The sequence below is a fragment of the Cervus canadensis genome, chromosome 3 (assembly GCF_019320065.1).
Source record: "Cervus canadensis isolate Bull #8, Minnesota chromosome 3, ASM1932006v1, whole genome shotgun sequence".
Lineage (NCBI taxonomy): Eukaryota > Metazoa > Chordata > Mammalia > Artiodactyla > Cervidae > Cervus > Cervus canadensis.
The window spans coordinates 7289716-7316831 of NC_057388.1; the positions used below are offsets into that span (position 1 = coordinate 7289716).

At 41.8% G+C, this 27116-nt stretch overlaps 1 protein-coding gene across 1 annotated transcript in view; it reads left to right on the top strand.

Annotated features, from left to right (window-relative positions):
* The window catches only part of CDK14 (cyclin dependent kinase 14), a 660346-nt gene that overhangs the window by 206994 nt on the left and 426236 nt on the right, over positions 1–27116 (top strand). The window lies entirely within an intron of this gene.

Consider the following 27116-nt stretch of genomic DNA (forward strand, 5'->3'; position numbering starts at 1 on the left):
TTCAAGGGAATAAATCACCTTTTATTAGTGGGATCTTTTCAGTTCACTTGCAGAACTTTTACTTCTACTGCCTGTTTTTAAAAGTATAAATAATCTTGAAATAAGACTTTGGTTTATTTTTGCTTTGCAGCATCTATGAGTACTTGTCTGCTGATCCACAATAAGATAAATAATAATGATTTACTTCAGTAGTATTATTAAGGTATTGATGAACTAAATGCAGTCTGTCACTGGTCTGGTTTGTTTCCCTGACCAGGGATTGAACCTGGGCCACAGCAGTGAAAGCCCAGTATCCTAACCACTAGGCCACCAGGGAGCTCCAAAGAAGTCTACTTCCTGTTTTCACTTTCTCACCATTCATTCTCCTTTTCATCTCTCTTCAGTTTGGTTTCTGTCATTCCTGTTTAGCTAGAAATATTGTAAGGTTCATCAGAACTCCTTATTGTCACATTCAGTAGACACCTGTCTTATTTTATCCAACCTTTTATCAGGTTGTACGTGGTTAAAACCTTCTCTTCTACAGCACCAGATTTTCCAAGTAGGTAACCATTTCTCTCTCTTGTGTTGTCTTCTTTTTTAAGTGTTGTGGAGTTTTAGACAGGGAAAGGACCTTCTTTTCTCTAATCAGCACTCTTTCCCATGTGATTTTATTCGTTTCATGAGTTAAATAGCAACCATACTGTGATGACCCCCACATACCTCTCTTTAGCTAAGATCCTGTCTTTGTTTCCATTCTCACATGTCCTTCTGCGTATGTGGTGTTTCCTCTTGAATCCAGCAATATGTAAACATGATAATATATCACTGTCAGGTGAGATTTATTCCAGGAATAATATACTTGTGTTCAGTCTGATGGAATTGGAAACTGCTGGCTGAGACAGAGCAGTGGGTTCCCATTGACCTGTGAGTTTTAATTATTGTAGCCTCTGAATGTTAGGAAGTAGGAGAGGGCTAGAGAGTTGCTGAGCCAAGAGAGAAGTAGGAGGGAAGTGATTCTGGGCAGCCTGCATGCTCCTTGGCATGTGGGGCATGTGCTGGAATTAACCAGCTAAACCTTGCTGATGTCTTCCTAGATTCAAGGGTAAGAGGAAGTTCCTAGTGTTATCAGAAGATCCAGTTGTGACAGTTTGGTTCACCAGTGGGAAGCTCAAGAGAAGAAACAAGTAGGGTCATATTAAAGTTTTTGATGATCTGTCTGTTCATACCAGCTGGGTATGAGGCAAGGCCTTTGGGCACATGGTATACCTTGAGATAAGCTTAGAAGCTGGCCTTGAGCTGCGGTTGTGTCGTAGAATGAGGGTATTGTAGTTGGGACCTGTTCTGTGGCTTAGAGGGCCTCTGAAGACTTTTGAGCTGGGTTTATTAGGAGGATAAATCTGGTATTAGGATATGATATAGATTAGAGAAGGAGGAAACTGGAAGTGGATAAATCAGTCATTCAAAGCAGTGAAGATTTGAAATTAGGAGGACTCAGGTTTATTAGAAAGCAGTAACAAACAATGATGTTGTAGAGAAAAAAAGGTCAGATCTAGATGAATTATTGGTTATAGGTGATTTGAGAGAGAAATATCAATGGTTTTGAGTTTGAATGACTGGGGAAAAAAAAAATGGTGCCAGAGAGAGAAATAGCTTGTGATTGTGTGGAGAATTGCTGTTAACACCTTGCAATTTGAAAGGGCTCTTATCCAATTTAACCTTCCTTCACATTAGCCCTTTGAAGATTTTTTGGGAGGGGCAGATATAGAATTAATATTGTTGGTACAATTCATATTATTAATGTGGAATTAAGGCTTGGAGAGGTTAGGCGACTTGTCGAAGGACTTGAATCTTGTACTTAGACTTTCTTAGATTTAAAACACTGTCCATACTAACTTTGTGGAGTAGTTGATTGGGATTTTAGACATTGGGGTTTGAGTTCATGAGACATCTATGTGAAAATCTCTCTCTGATGATGTGGGAGTGAACATGGTCTTTTACAAGTTGAACAGGTGGTAAGATGTTTATGGGAGAGAACTTTGAGTGAAAACAGAGGGTTAAGTTGCAGTGCCCTGAGCTGGAAAGCCTCATGTTAGAGTCTGCAAAGCCGGGTTTGAATCCTGGCTTTGTTTTCCATCACCATGCCAGTTTGCTAGGGCTGCCTTAACACAGACTGAGTGGCTGAAGCAACACCAATGCATCGTCTCGTGGTTCCAGAGGCTGGAATCCAAGGTCAAGGTGTCTGGGCGCTCCTCCTCCTGGTCCTGAGGGCAGGGCTTGTTTCAAGTCTTTCTTGGCTAATAGATGGCTGTCTTCTGCTTGTGTCCTCAAGGTATCTTCTCTCTGTACCTTTGTGCAAATGTCCTTTACTTAGAAGGACACCAGTCATACTGGATAAGGTTCTACTCTGGTGACCTCACTTTAACTGAATTACCTCTGAAAAAAATTCTATTTCAAATACTGGCATAACCTGAGGTGCTAGGGTGTTGAGACTTCATATGCATTTTGGGGGGCACAATTCAATCCACAAGATCACCTAATGGCTTTAGGCCTCAGTAACTCTGTGCAAAAGGGGCTTCTGCAATGGCTCAGCAGTAAGGAATCTGCCTGCAATCCAGGAGACACAGGAGACCCCAGTTCAATCCCTGGGCCGGAAAGATCTGCTGAAGGAGGAAATGGCAACCTACTTCAGTATTCTTGTCTGGAAAAAATCTTGTGGACAGAGGAGGCTGGTGGGCTGCAGTCCATGGGGTTGCAAAGAGTCGGATATGACTCAGCAACTAAGCATGAAGCGCAGACCTGTTACGCAGAACACAGGAGTTGGTTTGTGCCATTTCTCAGGCACCACCTACCTCTGCATTGTGGCTTTGATTTCCCAAGGAGTCCTTAAACTCAGAGTTTTGAATGCTCTGGAGATGAATGGTGTAAGAATTGTAGAGGCATGTAGAGACTGATCACAGTGAGGCATTGTATTTTCCCTTTGAATAAAATATTTTACGATTTTCCTAATAAAATCTGACTTCCAAGTGATTTTTAATGGAGATAAATGACCGTATAAGAAAAATAATTAAACTCTAGGCAATTTTGGTTATTTGTTCCACTCTTGCCTTTTGTAAGTCTTATTTTTCTGCTGTTTATGTGTGGATGCAAGAGCAATCACCATTGCTCATTCCCTTTCGGGAAATCCATGCACATAACTCCTCTGTGTTTCCTGAGGTAGAACTTGGAATAGTTAGGAGGAAGGTGGTAGATGCTGGGGTTATGTTCATTTTTACATTGATGAGAGTTCTGTGCTGGCTTGTTCAACTGAGAGGAAACACTTTAACTTGAGTTTGCCCCTTTTCTGCTGTTTTGGTCAATTTCCTCATTCACAAAATGTCAATAGCAGAAAGATTTCAAATGAGGAAACCACTGTGCATTGTAAAGTAGTTTTCAAGTGGCTGCTTGCCAGTTATAAGCTTACCTGGGAATTTAGATGTTAACGCATAATTTCCACCTAAAGTGGAAACACTTGTAAGCAACCCTAATCTTACCTAGACTTATGTCCAAAGATGGACTTTGAATTTTATCTCATAGAGCTAGAGTGCTTAATGACTTTAATTCAGGTTCAGGTGCTTTGAAGCTCATTCTGTCTTTGATGGGAGCTTAGAGAAATTAAGTAGCTGTGCTGAGGCCAGCTTTTCTATTTTATTTTAAAATCCTTGTATGATACTGTCATGAGTTTTGATTGTACTGATAAAGCATCAGGAGGTACAAGAAAGGTTTGAAACGAAGTAGCTGAAATGTCTTCGGATACAATAAATGTAGCAGTCACAGAAAGGAAAAATAGTAAGTTCAGTCTTGACTTGCCAAGTGTGAGGTCTGACATTCACATGGCAGTTGTTTATATGGTTTGCACGTTAGGTAATAGGTCGGTTGTATGTAAATTGGAGACATTATTCAGCACTTCCTGAGTGATTTCATTTAATCTTTCACCATTGTGAGAGAAGATGATGTTACTGTCTTCGTGTTAAGAAGTTTTTAAGAAGCTGGAATCTAGAGAGCTTTCTGTCCAAAGTCACACAAATAACTTTGTGACAGGTAGGGAGTTCAGCTTGGGTCTCCCTAGCCGGTGCCCAGAACAGAGCCTGACACGTGATAGCCGTTCCGTACTTGTTGCATCAGGAGTGAATGAATGAGTGCTTAAACACCAAATCCTTACTGATCAAAATTGTATACAGAGTCCTTCAGGGTGCTGAGAAATGAAGAGGTGAAGTTCCATATAGCAGAATCCTGATGAAGGCTTTGCAACTGCCTGTGTATCACGAGCAAGTTACGTTAACACATTTTGTCTTGGGTTTCTTCATCTTTGAAGAAGAGTTGAACTGTCTCATCTTATGTTGTTGTTTAGTCGCTCAGTCGTGTCCAACTCCTATGTGACCCCATGGACTGTAGCCCACCAGGCTCCTCTGTCCGTGGAATTTCTCAGGCGAGAATACTGGAGTGGGTTGCCATTTCCTTCTCCAGGGGATCTTCCTGACCCAGAGATTGAACCTGGGTCTCCTGCATTGGCAGGTGGATTCTTCGCCGCTGAGTCACCTGAGAAACCCCCATATGCATCATGATTAAAATACTAGTACCAGCATGACTCTTTTCCTGGACAAAAAGGATCTATAATTGTACCATCAGTATTCCTCATCCGCACATTCTGTAGGGTGGTACACATTCTTCTGCTCAGAATATTTCTTTTAAACCTTCTGATAATAGCCTTTTATGTCTGTCACTGAAAGAATTAACATGAATTGCTTCAGAGCATTTGACAATTGACAGACAAAATTTTTTTTAAATGGATGATAAAAATCTATGAATCTAGACTTTGATGCTAAGTGAACTTATGTAAATTGCCAAAATTGTTATTATTCTTTGTAAGTCTGAGCAATTTGATGAGTGTCTGCCAATTGATATCAACAAAAAATTTGCAAGCTGTTAGATCATTGACTTTAAAAACTATAAAAATCATGTTTTTTCTTTTTCATGTCTTTAATTTTTAAGGATAAAGTTTTTTTTAATGAAAAATTTATTTCTTGTCTGCTTTAAATTTGTAAGAAGTTTTATATTATATTTTGTCCTATTTTATTTGGAAATATAGTTTTCAACTTATATTTGGAAATATACATTTTATTGGATGTATAAATAAACATATATTAAACATAGTTTAACATAAGTTAAACTATTAAACATAAGTTAAACATAAAATAAACATTTTATTAGAAATATAAATTGAGTTCTGATATATTTATATTGAAAACACATTTAGGAGAACTATATAACTGTTTCTAATTTGAACGCATTTATAACTGGCTAAAAATCTTTATTTATTTATTTAAAGCCAGTTATAAATGTGTTCAAATTAGAATTAGTTACATAGTTCTTTTAAATATGGACTTTTTTGGGTGCCTGTAATGCTAAGAACCTTTTAAAAATGTGATCTTGTTTAATTCCCCAAATAACTTTGTGTTAAATATAAATATCAGTATTTCCATATTACTGATGAGGTAATTGAGGCCCAGTGAAAATGAATTATCTTCTGTTATAGAGTTTACTAGGAAACAGCTAGGGCTTCCCCGGTAGCTCAGCTGGTAAAGAATCCCCCTGCAGTGCAGGAGACCCCAGTTCAATTCCTGGGTCTGGAGGATCTGCTGGAGAAGGGATAGGCTACCCACTCCAGGATTCTTGGGCTTCCCTTGTGGCTCAGCTGGTAAAGAATCTGCCTGCAATGTGGGAGACCTGGGTTCAATCCCTGAGGTGGGAAGATCCCCTCAAGAAAGGAAAGGCTACCCACTCCAGTATTCTTGCCTGGAGAATCCCATGGACTATACAGTGCATGGGGTCTCAAAGAGTCAGACACGAATGAGCATCTTTCAAAAAAAAATGCGTATATATGGAATCTAGAAGAATAGTACTGATGAGCCTATTTACTGGGAAGAAATGGAGAGGCCAACTTAGAGAATGGACTTGTGGACACCGTGGGGGAAGGAGAGGGTCGGATGAATGGAGAAAGCAGCGTTGACGCATATACACTATCATGTGTAAAATAAATGACTAGTGGGGAGCTGCTGTGTAACGCAGGGAACCCAGCTTGGTACTCTGTGATGACCCAGAGAGGTGGGGAGGATGGAAGGGAGATGGTGGGGAGGATGGAAGGAGGGGGGGGAGACTTCAAAGGGAGGAGTTGTCTATATATATATTATACAATATATATTATGTATGTATGTATAGTGATGGCTGATTCAAGTTATTGTATGGCAGAAACCAGCACAGCATTGTAAAGCAGCTTTCCTCTATTAAAAAAAGTTAAAAAAGCAAAAAATAGAAAGAAATGAAGTCTTCTAGTCATAAAGTTGACATCATCGATTTTGAAGGTTTCCTCATTCCAGGAAGGCAGAGGGCAAGTAGGAGCACTCTCTGTGAGCTGAACTGGTCTTCTCTGCCCACTTGGGAGAAGGAGAGGGACATCCTCTAAGGTTGCACCAAAGAACTTCTGAAGCCATGTTTTGTTGCAGTCGGTTTTTGACAGATAGCTTTAATCACAACACGCTATTTGTTTGGTGAGATAAAATAACCCCTAAGAAGTGAAACAGTCATTGTATAAGTTATGGAGCCGAGAAGCTGTCTGTAAATGGCAGTTGACAGATTGTACTTTTATGAGTGGAGAAGCAGTCAGAGAAGAAGCTGTCTCTCAGAGGAAGAAATGTCCTTTGCCCTTCCTGAGTCCTCCCAACCCCTGCTCAACTCTGCTTGAACCATCATTTAAGACCTTGTTAAAGTCCGGTCTATTTCTTGAAACCCTTTCGACTTTCACAGAAATAATCTCTTTCCCTTTTTGCCTCCTTTGGCTTGCTCTGCTTCTGTTGCTGTTCTTTGTACACGTACCTTTTAGCACATACTGCATTGTACTTTATGATGTGTTCCATTGTAAACTAACTGATGACCTCTGGGCCTTTACATTCTGAGGACTGTGGTATGAAGCTGACATTGACTAGTCATGTCCCACCTCTTTCTCTGCTGCCATCAGAATGAAACTAATCAAGAATCCAGTTAGTGTTTGAATGGAGTTTAAACAGTACTGAAAATGGCCGTAGTAGTTTTGGGATTAAAGGGAAAGCGATCTCTGCTCTGGCCATGGGCGAGATGAGATTTGGGCTGAGCTTAAATCATAGGATCATGGCTTGGGCTGCTATAACAAAATCCAGAGACCAGCAGCTCATCAACAGCAGAAATGTATGGCTCACATTTCCAGAGGCTGGAAGCCTGAGATCAGAGGGACAGGATGTTAGAGTGAAGGTCCTCTCCCAGGTCAGAGACTTCTCCTTGTGTCCTCATGTGCTGGAATTGGCTAGAGAGCCCCGGGGCAGCTCTTTTTAAAGAACATTAATCCTAATTCCCTGGCCGTCTGGTGGTTAGGACTCTGGGATTCTCCTGTAGGGGGGATGGATTTGATCCCCGATTGGGAAACTAAGATGCCACCCAGCACACACGGTAGGGCCAAAAAAGAAAAAGAGGACTTCTCTGGTGGTTCAGTGATGAGGAGTCAGCCTGCCAGTGCGGGAGACTCGGGTTCGATCCCTGATCTGAGAAGAGTCCACACGCGCTCCGACTGGAAGCCTGTGTTCAGAGCTGGGGATAACTACTGCACCTACTTGTGCTGAAACTGCTGAGGCCTGTGTACTCGGGACCCCGGGCTCCATCCACAGCCAGAGAAGCCACCGCAGGGAGATGCCTGCTCGCCACAGCCAGAGAAAGCCTGGGCACAGCAGCCCGGCACAGCCAAAAATAAATAAATAAAATGATTTAAAAAGTGAAATAACGTTAATCCCATTCATGAGGACAACACCCTTATGAGCTAATCACCCCCCAAAGGCCCCACCTACTACTATCATCACCTTTGGAAATTAGTTACAACATATGAATTTGTGGGAAGTGGACAAGGCACAAACATTCAGACCATAGCTGATAGGTGGGATTCATATAAGGAGAAATGAAGAGAAAAATAAAGAAAACTGAGTGCCAAAGAATTGATGCTTTTGAACTGTGGTGTTGCAGAAGACTCTTGAGAGTCCCTTGGACAGCAAGGAGATCCAACCAGTCCATCCTGAAAGAAATCAACCCTGAATATTCATTGGAAGGACTGATGCTGAAGCTGAAACTCCAATACTTTGGCCACCTGATGCGAAGAGCCAGCTCATTGGAAAAGACCCTAATGCTGAGAAAGATTGAAGGCAGGAGGAAAAGGGGACGACAGAGGATGAGATGGTTGCATGACATCAGTGACTCCCTGGACATGAGTTTGAGCAAGCTCCAAGAGTTGGTGGTGGACAGGGAAGCCTGGCATGCAGCAGTCAATGGGGTTGCAAAGAGTCAGACACTGCTGAGCAACTGAACTAAATTGAACTGAAGAGAGGAAAAGCATGCCCTTTAGAGTAGTTATCTAAAGTAGGGTGTATCGCTTTCTCATCTCCACCTCAATCCCATCACCAGTTTGACAGCCATTGAGGAAGTAAATATCTTGGCAGTGGTGTGTGTGAGTTGTTCCTAAATGTTCTCTGATGAAAACTGTACCTGTTCTTGTGTTCGTTGATAGTCTACTAAAAAGATAATTTCGGTATTTTTCTGTGCAAAGATTTTGTTTCTAGGGCTTTTTTGTAAACTGTTATTTTTTTCATTTGTTTTGTCTCTCCAGTGTTTGTTACTTTGTGTTTTGTGGTTGAGCCCAGATCATTAAAGTGGCCAGGACTTGTGGGATAATTGATGAGGAGAAAACCAAGAGACCCAGGGATCTGTAAGGGAATGCCATGGAACCTGAGAAAGGGGAAAGGAAGGACAAGCCCAGTTGAGGCAGATTGATAAGGAGCTCAGGACAATTTGAGCATCCTGGGCAAGAATTGAGTTTGAGGTTGACAAAACCTACACTTATAGAAACTGGAAGCATGCATGCATGCTCAGTCGCTTCAGCTGTGTCCAACCCTTTGCAACCCTATGGACTGTACCCCACCAGGCTCTTCTGTCCGTGGGATTATCCAGGCAAGAATAGTAGAGTGGGTTGTCAGGCCCTCCTCCAGGGGAATCTTCCTGATCCAGGGATTGAACCCTCGTCTCTTAGGTCTCCTGCATTGGCAGACAGGTTCTTTACCACTAATGCTACCTGAGGAGCCCCAGAAGCCAGAGGTAGCAGCATTTTATAGTCAGAGGAGTTAAATAGATGTTACATATGCTGAAGTTGAGGTGAGAGCCATTTATATGAGTTAGAAATCACCTAATCATAGGATTTTAGAGCTGAGAAGATCTTTAGTGAGTCTGTCATCTGGTTCCTTCACTTTGCAAAAGAACAAGCTGAGTCCTGGAGAGTTCAGTAGACAGTTTATAACTATCAAGATCAGGTCAGTTAGGCCTGGAGTGAAAGTCAGTTTGAGTCATTATTGTAGAGAGGATGCTCAGAGATCTTGGCAGTGAATCCCTACTTGAAAATGCAGCTCTTACCACAGATTATAACTGATCTTGGTGGGGAGTGCCAAAAAGATACGTCATTTCAATTTTTGTCTATTTCTCATTTTCTTCTGACATTTTGGAATGTGGTGGAAGCCTTCAGAAGACCGATCAAATAATTTCGATTTTGCTTCTTTAAAAAGAAAATGAATCCCATATGTGGAGAAGATGTATCAGTTTGTTGTGGGAAAAGTTTAGAAGTAGAGAGTTCAAGGAAATTTTACTGTAGGACATTTGTATGTTTTGGACACATGCCATCCCAGTCAAGTCCCTGAGTATACTCAGAAGAATTGATTTGATAATAGCACTTTTTAAAAGCGTGAACAATTTGAATAGAGCCCAAGAAAAAGAATTAAAGGAAATAATAAGCATGAACTTGGCAGTGGTTCTGTCATCTGCGAGCTGATAGTTCTTCCTTCTGTCCTGAAGTTTAGGGCTAGGGTAGGCAGGATCCCACAGTAGGGCTCAGTTTTAATGACAATGACTTGGTTTCACAGAACTACTTATGATAGTAAAATTTTCTTGTTGAAAGACCAGGATTAATTTTTCTGCAGGGACAGTTTTTGTTTTTTCCCCAGAGATTTGAGAAAGTATCCATGATGAGCAGCAGATTGGTTGGGTTTATTTATTGAAGATGACCTGGGTAGTATTTTTAATATTCTAAATGCATTATAGGCATTCAATAAACAGTTATCTATTACATTGCTTTCTAAGTGCCTTTAAATGTATTTAAAAAATTGTGAGCCTGTGGGAAACAGTTAAACATTTCCTTTTTTTTTTAAATTATTTTTGGCTGCATTGGGTCTTCATTGCTGCGTGCAGGGTGTCTCTAGTTGTGGTGCATGGGCTTCTCGTTGAGGTGGCCTCTCTTGTTGCAGTGCATGTGCTCTAGAGCGTAGGCTCAGTAGTTATGTCCCACGGGCCTAATGGCCCCATGGCAGGTGGGATCTTATTTCCTGAACCAGGGACCGAACCTGTGTCCCCTGCATTGGCGGGTAGATTGGTAACCACTGGACCACCAGCGAGGTTCCACAGTTAAACATTTCTACTTTCTCTTTCTTCCAGGGTTGATTTGGCTCCAGAGTATGTCCTTCCCTCTGGTCCTGTTATATTAATACATTTGGACTATTATAGGTGGTTGATGGTGTTGTAGGGAACCAGTAACTCCCACCGCCTACCCATTCTAACCAGCAGATTGTAAACCCACAGAATTGACTACCCGATGAATTTGAACACAGGTCCATCTGACTCTGTAGCACAGCTATTAACATGAGAATGTACCACTTCCTAGAGGCAGGATCATAGAGATTAAGACTTAACCCCTCAGTGATTTGTACTTGATTGGCCCAGAGCCACAGATCAGTTCCCCAGTTCCTGTTCCAACTTCCCTGTCTTAGCCTAATACATGCCATCTTCTCTAGTAGAATCATGAATGTGTTAGAACAGAATTGAAACTTGCCTGGCAGGATTCACCCATAACCAATTAACTGTTGGAACATAGATTAACCAAATAATAGATATCTTGCTAATTTTAAGGTGATTAATATTGCAGAACTTATTGATACTGCCCTTAGTAGAATAATTAGTGCAAAAGAAAATATTTTTAAAAGTGTGATTTAGCTCCATCCAGGGAGCTAAATCAAACTGAAAATGGAAAAACATGAAAACACAGCTGTTTACCATACAATTTTGATTTCAGACACATACTTGAAAGTTTTCAGAATTAGGGATTGCTGGTAGCTTATCTACTGCTTGAAAAACTGGACTTCCAGATACTTCTTATATTTCCAGAAGAGTTTTACCTCAGTAGTAGATTATTGAAAATACTTGACCGACAAGCCTATGCTATTATCATTTAACCTTTACATAAACCATTAAAAGTAAAGTCATAAAAATATTCTGAGCAAACTAGCAATCTTAAACTTGGTTCATTAAGATTGTCAACTTTGAATTTTGTGTATGAGATAGAAAAATTACTGGTGTTAAGCACTGCAGTGTTTAGCTGGAAGTTCCTGCCTTCTTTAAGTAAAAACTCCATCAACCTATAATATTTTTTAAATTAATTAATTAATTAATTAATTTTTGGCCATGCCAGGTCTTCATCCTAGGCGCGGGCTTTCTCTAATTGCAGCGAGTGGGAGCTAACTCCAGTTGTGGTGCTGGGGCTTCTCATTGCTGTGGCTTCCCGTGCCCTGGAGGATGGGCTTTAGGCATGTGGGCCTCGCTGGTTGCATCATGGACTAGAGTTGCAGCACAAAGGCTTACTAGTTGTGGCAGATGGGCCTAGTTGCCCCACAGCATGTGGAATCTTCCCAGATCAGGGATCAAACCCACGTACCCTGCATTGCCAGGTGGATTCTAAACCACTGGGTTACCAGGAAACTCCTATACTGTTTGGGTAAAGAACAATCTTAAAACTTAAAAAGAACAAATGGCCATTTGTGTGTGTGTGTGTGTGTATACATATAATTTATTACCCCAATTCTTTATTTGCTGCTTTGTTATTATACATTTTGCTGTACTTGGAGCAAAAAATATGACCAGAGAAATATATGGTTATGTTATTTCGATGATTTGATAAACCCATGTTTTGCTTTTGGGCTTCATAAAGCATCTAGGCAAATCCTTAAGTATGGTGATAGATTACCCTGGTCTCTGAATGGAGTTGTTAGTGGAAGCTTTATGTGTCATTGGAGGGCAGTACATGGCCTTTTATATTTCAGGGATGAAGTATAATGCAAAAGCTAAATTGAGATGACAGTCAAGAATTGAGATTTTCAAACCTGTGGACTTTTCTTAGGGAGAATGTTTGCTTTTCTTTGTTTATAAGGAAGTAACTGAAATGATTTGTTATGCATATATGGCCTAGGGGATATCTAGGAAGGTTTCTTCAATGCCAATATTTCCTAGCTACAACCCTTTCTGTTATATATGCACATGAATATACACATCTACACATTTCTGCAAATTAAAAGCCTATTTTAGATATATCATGTTTAATAAGTGCAATTCATGTTTTCCATTTCCCTGGTGTGTGTGTGTGTGTGTGTGTGTGTGTGTTTTAATTTCATAGACATAAACATGTAAGGAGCTGTCTTCCTTTTAATTGCTGTGGGCCCCCGGAGTTCCTGGTATGACTCTAAGCAATTTGTAGCCTTTAAGAAGAGCGAGAAGACATCTTTTAAAGGTTTTAAATGGTCATTTAAAGCACATATATTAATGTAGAAAACCAGTCTTTTGAGAAACTTCCATATTTTTGAGGAATCTTAACCTTCCCCTAGTTGGAAGAGGAGGATTTCTAATGCTGAGCATTTGTCCTTTCCCTGGAGAAGGGATAAAATGCCCTGCTTCCCCCCTCCCCCAACCCCAAACAACTTTTGTAAAAGAATAATTTAACCAGAAATCAAAATGTTAAGAAAGCACACATGGTCATTCAAAACATAGAAATCAGTCTTTCATAGTATTTTTCAAATAAAAACTAGAATGTTTTCCCTTAAAGGTTACCAGTGACTTCCACTTAGCAAAAACTCATGACCTTTTCAAATTCTTGGTCATCCGTAATACCATTTTATTATTTGACACTATTTGCTGCTGCCACAAGAAGAATTGTATGTCCCTCGCATTTCACTGGGTATGCTTGTTGTAGTTTTATTAGCTAAAGCTGGCCTCTCGAAGAACCCTTTCTTTTCTGCAGAGACCTTCTCTTTTGGCTTCTTAGGGGCATCCTGCAAATCCACAGTGTTGACTCTCCTCAGTCGCTCACAGGAGATCATGACCCTGTGGTACCAGCTGTCACCTCTCTGGGCTGATGCCCCAAACCACATGTCTAGCCTTGACGTGTATGCCACCACGTTCAGATAACCTAGTATAACTCATTAAAGGTACTGTTACTCTCTCCAACTCAACCCAACCCAACCAAACAGCTTTAGATGCTTTGGGACCAGTGTGTTTCAGGCATAACATTATTTTCTTTGACTGAAAGACATCGGGTTATCAATGCTGGGGTCGTGTTCTATTAGACTCCCCTCTTCCCTCATAAGTAATCTGTCTCCACTGCAGGGTTTTCCTCACCATGGCTCCACTCGCATCCTCTTCCTTTTCATCTTCCTCGCTGTTTTCCTATCCAGATATAAAGTCGTGAAGGTCCGTGAAGTGGTTTCCTCTCCGGGCCCCTCTGCTTCATGGGGCCATCCTTTCGATTTCTTTCATTTTTTGCTGCTCGATTCATCCTCTTGAAGCACAGTCTTCAGCTGGGTCCCCTGGAAACAGACTCAGAGGCCAGGTTACATGGAGGTTAATGGGACGTGAAGGTGCTCTCACCTGCAAGGAAGTGAGAAGACAGGTTGAACGGAGAGAAATTCAGCTGCAGTGAATTTGTAGCTGACCCCACGGAGCGCTCACAAACGGAAGCAAAGGACCAGACCCTTCAACAGCCTTAGCCCTACCGAGAGGCCCCTGCCGTGGTTCATTTCCCAGGCTCTCGCTTCCGCATCTCTATGGCTCTGTTGGCTTTGCCGTGGCTGTCGTTTCTTAGTCACTCAGCCGTGTCTGACCCTTTGCGACCCCATGGACTAGATCCCACCAGGCTCCTCTCTCATGGGGGTTCTCCAGACAAGAATCCTAGAGTGGGTTGCCATGCCCTCCTCCAGGGGATCTTCCCAACCCAGGGACTGAACCATGGTCTCCTGCCTGGAGACAGATTCCACCCAGATTCCACTGAGCCCCCAGGGAGGAGTTTTGCTCTGTCCCCTTCCTGCCTCCTCGTGTGCCTGGCTCTACGCCAGTTACCCCCACTGAGAGGAGGCATGAGCTGAGCGCATCGGCTGCTGCAGCCAGGGGTTCCTCGTGATAAGCCGCAGACAGTGGAGCAGCCTCTGAGAGATGAGCATGCTGGTGTGGAGAGGGCTGTGAGCCCAGCCCCCCGAGACGCACTGCAGCCGCGCTGAGCATCGCTCTTTGCTCTGTAGGAGCCTCTGTTGCTCCTTCCTGTCTGCTTCAGGTCAGTGTCTCAGCCTGAGTCCTCCTGAGTCCTCCTGCCCCCTCCTACCCCCTCCTGCCCCCAATCCCTCCCAGCATCAGGGTCTTTTCCAATGAGTCAACTCTTCGCATGAGGTGGCCAAAGTACTGGAGTTTCAGCTTCAGCATCAGTCCTTCCAATGAACACCCAGGACTAATCTCCTTTAGGATGGACTGGTTGGATCTCCTTGCAGTCCAAGGGACTCTCAAGAGTCTTCTCCAACACCACAGTTCAGAAGCATCAATTCTTCGGCGTTCAGCTTCCTTCACTGTCCAACTCGCACATCCATACATGACCACTGGGAAAACCATAGCCTTGACCAGACAGATCTTTGTTGGCAAAGTAATGTCTCTGCTTTTTAATATGCTGTCTAGGTTGGTCATAACTATCCTTCCAAGGAGTAAGCATCTTTTAATTTCATGGCTGCAGTCACCATCCGCAGTGATTTTGGAGCCCAAAAAATAAAGTCTGACACTATTTCCACTGTCTCCCCATCTATTTCCCATGAGGTGATGGGACCAGATGCCATGATCTTAGTTTTCTGAATGTTGAGCTTTAAGCCCACTTTTCCACTTCCCCTTTCACTCTGGGAGTCAGTAATTCACTTCGTTGCTTTTAGTGGTGCGGCGTCTTCGTTGCTGCGCGCGGGCTTTCTCTAGCTGCGGTGCTCGGGCCTCGTATTTGCGGCACACAAACTTAGCGGTTGCGGCCGTGGGCTTGGTAGTTGTGCCTTGTGGGCTCTGGAGTGCGGGCTCAGTAGTTGTGGTGTGTGGGCTTAGTTGCTCTGTGGCGTGCGGGGTCTTCCCAGGCCAGAGATCAAAACCCTGTCCCCTGCATTGGCAGGTATCTTCCTAACCCCTGGACCACCAGGGAAATCTCGATGAAACAGTAGCTAATAAAAAAAGGTTAGCATGTTTCCATGGAAAGGATGTGGAGAGAGAACTGGTTTCAAGCCCTTGCCACTCGATAGCTTTTCTGTACTCTTGGGTAAGGTGCTTAACAAAACCACGTATCTATTTCTTTTAAATATCTTTAAAGTGTGTTAATGGGCTTCACAGGTGGCTCAGATGGTAAAGAATCTGCCTGCAATGCAGGAGACCTGGGATCAGTCCCTGTGTTGGGTAGATTCCCTGGAGAAAGGAGTGGCAACCCACTCCAGTATTCTTGTCTGGAGGATTCCATGGACAGAGGAGCCTGGTGGGCTTCAGTCCATGGGGCTACAAAGAGTCAGACATGACTTTCAAAGAGGATTGAGAAATAATGTCCATTGCCGTTTTGTTCAATGGGACTACTGTAACCAAATTCTTGGGTTTATGAATTGTCAAGTGCTACAAAAGAATTTATTTTTGTTAACAGTGTAAAGTAATACACATTGGTGATGCTAATAATTATATGTTGATGATGCTATAATAACAATCATAATAATAATGATTTAAAATAGTAATAGCTTTGCATCAGATGGCCACAGAGATTGAATTTCCCTTTGCTGGCAATATTTTGAATATTTGTTGATTAAGTTGTTTTGGTAGATTTTCAGCTTATGCCCTTCTTGGCTCAAACAAGCAATTAAATTCTCCTCAGGAAATTGTGAAAGGTTACCTTTAGTTGTACAGTCTATGCTCCTGAATTTTGGCTTCAGTTCACAATTCATGGCCAAATTAACATCTGAATCACTTGAGACCCATTCATAAAGAATGGGATTATGTATATAACTTGTAGTACTTAGCTATTAAGAAACTTGAGTTTCACAGTGTAGCCAGGAGGAAGAGAATGTACTTCTATACTTTGTACTCTGACTCACAGGCTGAAATGGGGCCATATGAGCCTGTGTTTATATGTAAGTGAGCATCCCACTGGGGTCGGAACTTGCCAATTTAATGGAGGATGCCCCCAATTTAGCATTTGAGATTTGTAAAGGATCCCTAGGGCCTTCCAGGGAAATTTTTGTGTAAATGAAAGATAATAGCAACATTTTAGTCATTTGCAAATCATCCTTTTTAAGTAAAATGCCTTATGGAAACCAATAAGGCCATATAATTCTTTCTAAAAATAAAATTCAAATACTCTTAGAGGGAATTCTTCAGAGCTAGAAAACACTTCCTTTGTATTTTTGTATTGGTTGCCCATGCTTTTCTTTGTTGCTGTGGTATAAGTAATGGACACATGTTTAAAAGTTGGGAAGTTGGAAGGGATTATTTTTGGATCAAAAAATTGGGGGATGACTTTTGTTAAAAAATAGCTTTGTGTGTGTATGTGCTATCACTTTAGTGGTGTCCATCTCTGCGACCCTATGGACTGTAGCCCTCCAGGCTCCTCTGTCCATAGAATTCTCCAGGCAAGAATATTGGAGTGGGTTGTCATACCCTCCTCCAGGGGAATCTTCCTAACCCAGGGATTAAACCAGTGTCTCCTGGGTCTCCTGCATTACAGGCGAATTCTTTACCACTGAAACACTGAGGAAGCCCTTTAATAACTCTATATGCAGTTTATAGCAAATACAGTCTTTATGGAATTTTTCACATAGTATGAACTTTAACATGGAAAATGTGTGAATTATTTTTCATGAATTATTTTGCTAATAAGACTAATTCTATTTGACTAGATTTCTATATCATAAATTTATTCATCATTGTTTAAAAATTTAATTACTCATGTTTTGGAAAGGACTCTTTAAGGGTAAATTCACATCAGAATGACCACAGAGTGTGGTAGGTATGCATCTGTTAGTCAAAACTCCTAGCAGTTTCATCTTTTTAAATTAAAGACCTGATCAGTTATCTAGATAGAAATTTTAAGAAACTGCTTTTGCAATTATAGCTATCATAGAAGAATTCCTTCCAGAGAAATTGAGCAAGAATGGCAATTAATTCCAGCTGCTGGAGTGAACTGTATGAAAATGTCTGAGTTCAAGCTCTAGTAAGTTGGAGGGAAGCTCCTCAATCCTATGATTTAGCAGCCTTTAAACTCTTTAAACAATTGTCCACTCATTTCACTGAATTCTTAAGTGAAGCCTTGATTTCCTCATTTTCTTTTTCCATGAGTTCAGTATCCCTGACACTACTGACCATTTCTATGGAGGGCAAAGAGAAGAAGAAAGAAAGGGAGGCTTAATTTTTAAAATTGCTACGATTTTTAAATTCTCTTTTTCTCTAAAAAGTTGCTTATGTGTGCTTTTTAAAAAATGAATATACTTTTTTTTTTTAAGAATAGTGTTAGGCCTACAGAAAAGTTGAACATAAAATGCAGAGATTTCCTGTACACCCTTCTCCCAAGGCCCAAATTTTGCCGCAGTTCATAAATGAAGTCGTGATTAACTAAAGTCCACCGCTTATGTTAGACTTCACTCTGCATTGTGCAGGTTTATGGGTTTTGACAAATGCATGATAACATGTATTCATGATTACTAAGGGCTTGTCTGGTGGCGCAGATGGTAAAGAGTCCGCCTACAGGAGACTGGGGTTCTATCCCTGGGTCAGGAAGATCTGCTGGAAGAGGGCGTGGCAACCCAGGAGACCCAGGTTCAATCCCTGGGTTAGGAAGATCCCCTGGAGGAGGGCATGGTAACCCAGGAGACTGGGGTTCTATTCCTGGGTCAGGAAGATCCCGTGGAGGTGGGCATGGCAATCCTGTCCAGTATTCTTGTCTGGAGAATCCCATGGACAGAGGAGCCTGGTGGGCTACAGTCCATGGGGTTGTAAACAGTCAGGCACAGGATTCAAGATAAACACCCCATTCTTTAAGGGAGTGGGAGGCTGGGAGCAGGGGAAGGTTGTTCACTTTAAAGTGTGAGTCCAGCAAAGCTTGCAAAAGCCAGTCTGTCTCCTGCTAGTGGATGAGTGGACTTAGGGGAGAGGCTGGAAGGATGTTTTCCTGCTTGGTTACAGTTCAAAACAATCAAGGGGAGTGCTAATAAACAGCCTTAATTGGTCCCAGTTACAGGACTAGCTAATTAAATTCCCATGAACACTTTGAAACTGCATTTATAAATTTAATGTATTTGGTTCTTCTTAAGTGTTCAAGGACCTTGATCTAACAACCAGAACTTCTCCAAGTACTTGAACTTTTCTTGTGAACCTAATACAAGTTTTTTAAGTCCATCCTAAGAATTCCAGCGCTTGGGAAGATCTAGTAAAACCCTTTTATACCTTTCAATTTATTTGTTTTTAAAATATTTATTTTTATTTGATTGATGATTGGTTTACAGTATTGGCTTGATCTCTGTTATATTTAACCATAGGTGTACATGTGTCCTCTCCCCCTTGAATCTGCCTCCACCTCCCACCATTCCCACCCCTCTGGGTTGTTACAGAGCCTCAGTTTGAGTTCTCTGAGTCATACGGCAAATTTCCATTGGCTGTCCATTTACATAGGTTAGTGTATATGCATTCATGCTACTCTGTCCATTCGTCTCACCCTCTCCCTCTTCTCCCCACTCTTGGCCATAAGTCTGTTCTCTGTATCTGTGTCTCCAATGCTGCTCTGCAAACAGATTCATCAGTTTCATCCTTTTAGATTCCATGTATAGAAGATACATAGATTCCACCTTTCAATTTAAAGTCATAGATTCAAATAAACGGAGGTTACAAGTATAGTCTGTTAATATATCAAAGTGTTTCAAACATAATAAACATGTTATCAACTAAATATTGAACCTTGTCCACACTGGAGTGGGTAGCCATTCCCTTCTGCAGGGGATCGTCCTGGCCCAGAGACTGACCCGGGTCTCCTGCATTGCAGGCAGATTCTTTACCATCTGAATCACCAGGGAAGCAGGTAATGATTACACTATCATTCCTGAACTTAACATCGGAGATTTTAATACCTAGGGTTTGATTTGATCTTTACGTCTCTGTTGAAAACTAAAGATTCTTGGAATTCTTGTCACCCAGAGTGATTTAGAGTTGCCATCCCAGGAAGAGTCAGGCTCCTTGTATAAAGGTTGGTCGGTCACTTACCAGCCAGAGGTCTGAGACCCGGTGGAGGGCGTGGGTGTCACGCTCTTCTTGCCCAGGCGCTGAAGGACGAAGCGCACCATCTGTATAATCAGGATAACAGCTGGAACATTCCAGGTCTCTATTCTTAAGTGATTCTTTGATCTCATTCGACCCTGCAGTCCTCCCAATCAGAGGCACTTGAGCTGTCTCAGCTAATCTCTCTTCCTCCTTGTGGAATGGTATATTCTTCTCATATTTTTCTTGTCTGGTTAGGTCAGAACTCTTAAAGCTATTTTAATCTAATACTACTACTGAATTCTCTGTATCTCTCGCACCTCTGTCTGTCTCAAGCCGCGACACTAGAGTCTGGCTCATGAGAGCTGTGCTGAGTTTGCAGCCGTGTCTGACTGAGACACTTGTCTGCTCATGGAATGAGTCATGAGAAAACGGTGACCGTGAATCATTCTTCGTAAGGAAAGGTGAAGTAGTAGCGTTCTAGAGTTCAGATATTTGAAGTCTTGCATAACATTTATATTATATGGAAATGTATTGTTCTAAAAGTGCCAGGGTGATTTTCACATCCAGCTAAAGGCTTTTCACAGAAGATTTATTGTGAAGGAAACTTTTGAGATGAGGTTATTAGGATGGACTCGCGTCTTTCTGTCACCTCCTACATCTAGTCCGTTGATAAATTCTGTTGGTTCCGCAGGAATCAACAGCTTCTCAGCGCCTCCGTGGCCGATGTTGTAATATCTCACTTGAGCTCTGTTGTTAGATCATGTCCTAGTGTATTTTTCTTGTTTGTTTGTTTTGTATTCCACAGTAACCCCACTCCTGTCCATAGTCTGCCTTCCACACCGAAGTTGGCTTGATCTTAAAACATAAATTAGATGGGTAACCTACTGCCGTCAACCCTGCAGTAGCTTTATTTACCTATTTTTATTTTTATTTATTTTTTTATTTATTTATTTTTTCTATTTTTATTTTTGATCGGGGGATAATTGCTTTGCGGTGTTGTGTTGCTTTCTGTCACACATCGCTATGGATCAGCCGTAAATGTATGCGTGTTCCCTCCCTCCCAGCGCGCCTCCTCCCACTCCTCGAGGTCACCTTCAGTCTTTCATCGTGTTACTAACAGACTGACATCCAGATGCTTTCCCCATACGTCCTCGATCCTGGCTCCTCTGTGACCTCACGTCCAGTCAGTGGCCTTAGCCAGGCTGGGCTCCCTGTCTGTCATTCCTTTACTTGAGGCTTCACCTCAGCACCTTTGAACTTAGGTGTGCCTCTTCCTGCGACCTTGTGTTCCATAATATTAGCATTTACTGAGCACTCTGTGCTCTGTAAAATTAACATTAATTTTGATGTCCCTCACATCGAGAATGACCTCCTTAGAGACGTGTTCAGGGAGGCGTCTGACCATCTCATCACCCCTCTCTGATTTAAGCTCCCTCTCTGTCCCCCCTCAAACCCCCCTACACTGTACCCTCATCACCCCGCTCTGTGGTTTCTTATGGATTAATTTTCATTCATAGTCCTCACCAGCAGTTGGCATTGTCTTGTCTATTTATTCATTTATTGTTCCAAGTTCATCACTGTACCCCCAGCACCCACAATAGTTCCTGGCACCGGTAATTATTCAGTATCACTTGTAACATAATATACTGCATGAATGAATGGTTTTCTCATTAGAATAAAAGTCCAGTAGGGCCTCCCTGGTGGCTCAGTAGTGAAGAATCCACCTGCCAATGCAGGAGACGTGGGTTCGATCCCTGGTTTGAGAAGATCCTACGTGCCACGGAGTAATGGAACCTATCCAAAAAAAAAAGAAGAAGAATGAAAACCTAATGGCAGTAAGGGCTACGCCTGTCTCAGTATAGCTGCATCCGCAGGACTTGACATACACAAGCAAGCACTTGATGAATATTTATCGACTGAGTGATGGACTGATTTGAGTTCAGATCTCTGTGAGGCATTTCCATTCCTAGTCTTAGATGCTCTTGACCACGTCCTACTCACGGATAGTCACTTGCCTTTCTACCTCCCTTGCTGCCTGCACCCCTTCCCAGTGATGAAGCAGCTGAAGGGAGTCTTTTGTAAGTTACATATAAGAGACTCTAATTGAAACACTTGTCAAAAAAAAAAAAAAAAGAAACACTTGTCAGCGGACCCTTAGCTGATTTCGTTTTCCTCTTGTACTGCTTTATAGCACCTCAAACCAAAAGTAAAATTAGTGGTATAAGCACAAAGCTGAGAACAAAATAGAATACTTGAAATTATTTGAGGACTTAGAATTGCTAAAGTAACTTACGATCTTCCACACGGAGTGTACATTAGACATTGCCATTTATAGTTTTTTTAAGTCACTTTAAGTCACTTTTCATACAGAGTCATTTATAGTAAAATGCTTAGTATTTTACAAAAAGATAGCAGTGCTTAAAATATATACCTGAAATCCCTTAAATAAGTTTGAATTTCTAAAATAGCACCTCAGACTGGAAAAAAAAAATGCGTTGCTAAGGACGAAGTATCACTGAGGCTAGAATAAGTTCATATGTTTCAATAGTGTCAGCAGTTCACGGAGCACTCTCCTCTGCTTTATCTTAAGCGGATGTGGGCCTAGGATCACGTGTGATAAAAATGCTTTCCTTCAGAATGGAGGAGATGAAGAGACGCTTACATAGAAGGCTCTGAGGAGGTTCTTCTGGAGGAGGTCCTCAGAGTGGTGGGTGACTATGCCTAGGATGGTCCGTGGAGTCTCTGCTCACGCGTGTAGCCCTCTGCTTCCCACGCGTCCTGTCCTCATCTTGTCATCCACCGTGTCAGCGCTCAGCTCTTTTTTAAAGAACAGTTTTGTGTGTTTGTTTTATTTTTGTCACCTGTGGCTGCACTGGGTACAGTGCAGGCCTTCTCTAGCTGCGGCGAGCAGGGCTTCCTCTCGGGTCGAGCCGTGTGGGCATCTCACTGCGGTGCCTTCTCTTCCTGCAGAGCATGGGCTCCAGAGCGTGGGCTTCGGCAGGTGTGGCGCACAGATTCCGTTGGTCTGCAGCATGTGAGGTCTTCCTGGACCAGGGATTGAACCCGTGTTCCTGTATTTCAAGGCGACTCTTAACCACGGGACCATCAGGGAAGCCCTGCGCTTAGCTCTTGATACTTCCTGACAGTGAGATCATGGGACTCACGATCGCCAGGCCTGTTTGTGGCTTCGGCTCCACCATTTCACCATTTTACAGCCTTTTTCCATTTCAGAGCTCATTCATGTTCTATAAAGATGGGATTACATCCAATGCTTAGTTGACTGATAATGGAAACCGACTTATGTCTGAAATTTCTGAAACCCTTAGTCAGACTGTCCATGATAAGAGCACCATGTCAGGGCTCTGAGGCTGCGATTCGCCAGTGTTCCACGCACGAGGATCCCTTCGGGAGATGGGAATGTGGTTCCACACAGATCCCATGGCGCACCCAGCTATGCTGAGTCAGAGCCTTGGAGGCTTCTGAGCAGGGATCTTGGTGGTAAAGTTCTGATGTTTGGAACCACTGTTCTGGGGACAGAACAAGAATTTTAAGGCGTAGTCTCTGCCTTCAAGATACTTGTATCTCGTCAGAAAATGAAAGTGAACACGAATGGCATAGTCTCATGGAGTTGGATTTCTGTTTATTTGATTTATGTGTTTGGAGGGAAGTCTGGATACGACAGCATTGGCTTGAGTGTCCTTGATTTATTCCTGGGGTAGAGAGTTTGGGTAGAAATGTACCAGATGGTCTGACTGGTCTAGCATGGTTTATTTTAGCATGTCAATCATTAATTTGGCTTCCAAGCATATATAGGGTTAAGTAGAGTTTTACGTACCCCCCTCTCTCCCTAAGCTGCTAAGATTTTTCAGGAATGACTTAAAAATAGACCTAGTCGTTTGGTTAACTTTGTTTTTCTTGTGAAAATAAATTCCCTCCCCACGTGTTTTATAAATTTAAGTGGCATCTCTTTTCAGATACCTTAGAATGTGAACTCTGGGCATTGTGTAATAGTTCCCATGATCTTAGTGGCAATTTAAAACTGTGTGGCATCTATGTTATCCAATTGCTTTATTATGAACTGTTCACACTGTGACTAAGAGATGCCTTCCTTACTGGTGATGAAATCAATTATTAGCTATTGGTGTTTGTCTTATGGTCACAAAGCTCAGTGGCTTTCTAAAGCTTTACTGTAGAAGCTTTTACAAGTAAATGATATGAAAATAAGATGGAGTCAATTAGAGGTTGTGTTACTACTTTGCATCTTTCACATTGCATATATAATTAGTATATCTTCCTAGAAAAGACTTTGAAAAACATATTAACCAATGATGCCAGAAGGGATTCTCTGAGCAAAACCTTGGTTATCACAGAGATTTAGTTTGTTAAAATAGTAGGACTGCATCTCGATATAGATTGACTTGTTTGAAGATAAAGCATAGAGACTGAGGCAGAGGGCGCGGTCAGGTAAAGTCGGACCTTGTATGTAGAAAGCTATGATTTTATTATGAGTACAATGGGAATCCATTGGGGTAATTGGCAAGGAGTTGAAGGATTTGTTTGTTTACAGGGGAATGATATAACCTGATTTAAGTTTTAAGAGACTTCTTTATGTTTATAGTAGACCAGGAAGAAAGATGTTGGTAGTTTAAATTAGGGTAATAGTCTGGAGAAGGAGAAAAGTGAAGGGAGTCTGGATATAGTCTGTTGATGCTACCACTGCTGGATCAGAGTGAACTAGAAATCAAGGTTTAGCATTCACTGAAATGTGATATGTTGTAAGAATAACGGGTTTGGAGACAGACCTGGAGGAAATCAAGGATTCATGAGTCATCCAATTTGATATATGTTTTTTGGCAGCTGGATAGATAAGATTGGTGCTCAAGGAGACATTCGGGCCTCAGGGAAAAACTAGAGATTTATTAGTGAATTAGATGGTTTAAAAGCCACGGAAATTGATGAATCACCTACTGAGTGAATTTAGGCAGAGAGGAAGAGTCAGGACAGAGTTCAGTGTTGAGAAGTCAGTCAGAAGAGAATGCAGAAGCAAAGGTGACCAAAGAGAGGGGGAAAAGGTAGACAGGAGAATAAAGACATTGAAAGAGAGCGTATTCAAATTGTTAGTTTTTTTTTTTAAAGAGACAGAAATTGACTAAAAGTAATGAAAAGATGGATACCAGACTGGGTTGTGGGTCAAACAGGAGATGATCGGAGGAATGAGCAGCGATAGGCATCTCTGAGCAGGAACTAGAAATGGTTGTTGAGGGTGGCAGTGTGAGCTCAAGAACTTGAGGTCAAGGAAATACTTTTTTTAAGATGACACTAGGGTGTGTTTGCTATGACCAGTGCGTTCTGTAGGCAAAACTCTGTTAGCCTTTGCCCTGCTTCATTCTGTACTCCAAGGCCCAATTTGCCTGTTACTCCAGGTATTTCTGACTTCCTACTTTTGCATTCCCGTCCCCTATAATGAAAAGGGCATCTTTTTTGGGTGTTAGTACTAGAAGGTCTTATAGGTCTTCATAGAACCATTCAGCTTCTTCAGCATTACTGGTTGGGTCACAGACTTGGATTACTGTGGTATTGAATGCTAACAGAGTTTTGCCAAGAGAACACACTGGACATAACAAAACCCTCTTCCAACAACACAAGAGAAGACTCTATATATGGACATCACCAGATGGTCAATACCGAAATCAGATTGATTATATTATTTGCAGCTGAAGATAGAGACGCTCTATACAGTCAGCAGAAACAAGACCAGGAGCTGACTGTGGCTCAGATCATGAACTCCATATTGCAAAATTCAGACTTAAATTGAAGAAAGTAGGGAAAACCACTAGATCATTCAGGTATGACCTAAATCAAATCCTGTACAAGTTTATAGTGGAAATGACAAATAGATTCAAGGGATTAGATCTGATAGAGTGCCTGAAGAACTATGGACACAGGTTCGTGACATTGTACAGGAGTAGCGATCAAGACCATCCCCAAGAAAAAAAAATGCAAAAAGACAAAATGGCTGTCTGAGGAGGTCTTACAAATAGCTGTGAAAAGAAGAGAAGCGAAAGGCAAAGGAGAAAAGGAAAGATATATCCATTTGAATGCAGACTTCCAAAGAATAGCAAAGAGAGATAAGGAAGCCTTCCTCAGCGATCAATGCAAGGAAATAGAGGAAAACAATAGAATGGGAAAGACTAGGGATCTCTTCAAGAAAATTAGAGATACCAAGGAAACATTTCATGCAAAGGTGGGCTCAATAAAGGACAGGAATGGTATGGACCTAACAGAAGCAGAAGATATTAAGAAGAGGTGACAAGAATACGCAAAAGAACTATACAAAAAAAATCTTCATGACCAAGATAACCACAACGGTGTGATCGCCACTCACTTAGAGACAGACATCCTGGAGTGTGAAGTCAACTGGGCCTTAGGAAGCAGCATCACTAAGAACAAAGCTAGTGGAGGTGATGGAATTCCGGTTGAGCTATTTCAAATCCTTAAAAGATGATGCTGTGAACATGCTGTACTCAATATGCCAGCAAATTTGGAAAACTCAGCAGTGGCCACAGGACTGGAAAAGGTCAGTTTTCATTCCAATCCCAAAGAAAGGCAATCCCAAAGAATGCTGAAACTACTGCACAGTTGCACTCATCTCATACATTAGCAAAGTAATGCTTAAAATTCTCCAGGCTAGGCTTCAACAGTACATAAATCGTGAACTTCCAGATGTTCAAGCTGGATTTAGAAAAGGTAGAGGAACCAGAGATCAAATTGCTAACATCCATTGGATCATCAACAAAGCAAGGGAGTTCCAGAAAGTCATCATCTACTTCTGCTTTATTGACTATGCCAAAGCCTCTGTCTGTGTGGATCACAATGAACTGTGAAAAATACTTAAAGAGAAGGGAATATCGGAGCGCTTTACCTGCCTCCTGAGAAATCTGTATGCAGGTCAAGAAGCAACGGTTAGAACTGGACATGGAACAGCAGACTGGTTCCACATCTAGAAAAAAAGTACGTCAAGACTGTATATTGTCACCCTGCTTATTTAACTTATATGCAGAGTGCATCATGAGAAAAGCTGGGCTGGATGAAGCACAAGCTGGAATCAAGATCGCCGGGACAAATATCAGTAACCTCACATATGCAGATGACACTGCTCTTACGGCAGAAAGTGAAGAACTAAAGAGCTTCTTGATGAAAGTGAAAGAGGAGGGTGAAAAAGCTGGCTTAAAACTCAGCATTCAGAAAACTAAGATCATGGCATCCGGTCCCATCACTTCATGGCAAATAAATGGGAAAACATTGGAAACAGTGAGAGACTTAATCACTGCAGATGGTGACTGCAGCCATGAAATTGAAAGACATTTGTTCCTTAGAAGAAAAGTTATGACCAACATAGACAGCATTTTAAAAAGCAGAGACATTACTTTGCCAACAAAGGTCCATCTAGTCAAAGCTATGGTTTTTCCAGTAGTCATGTATGGATGTGAGAGCTGGACCATAAAGAAAGCTGAGCATCGAAGAATTGATGCTTTTGAACTGTAGTTGGAGAAGACTCTTGAGAGTCCCTTGGACTGCAAGGAAATCAAATCAGTGAATCTTCAAGTAAATCAGTCCTGAATTTTCACTGGAAGCACTGATGTTGAAGC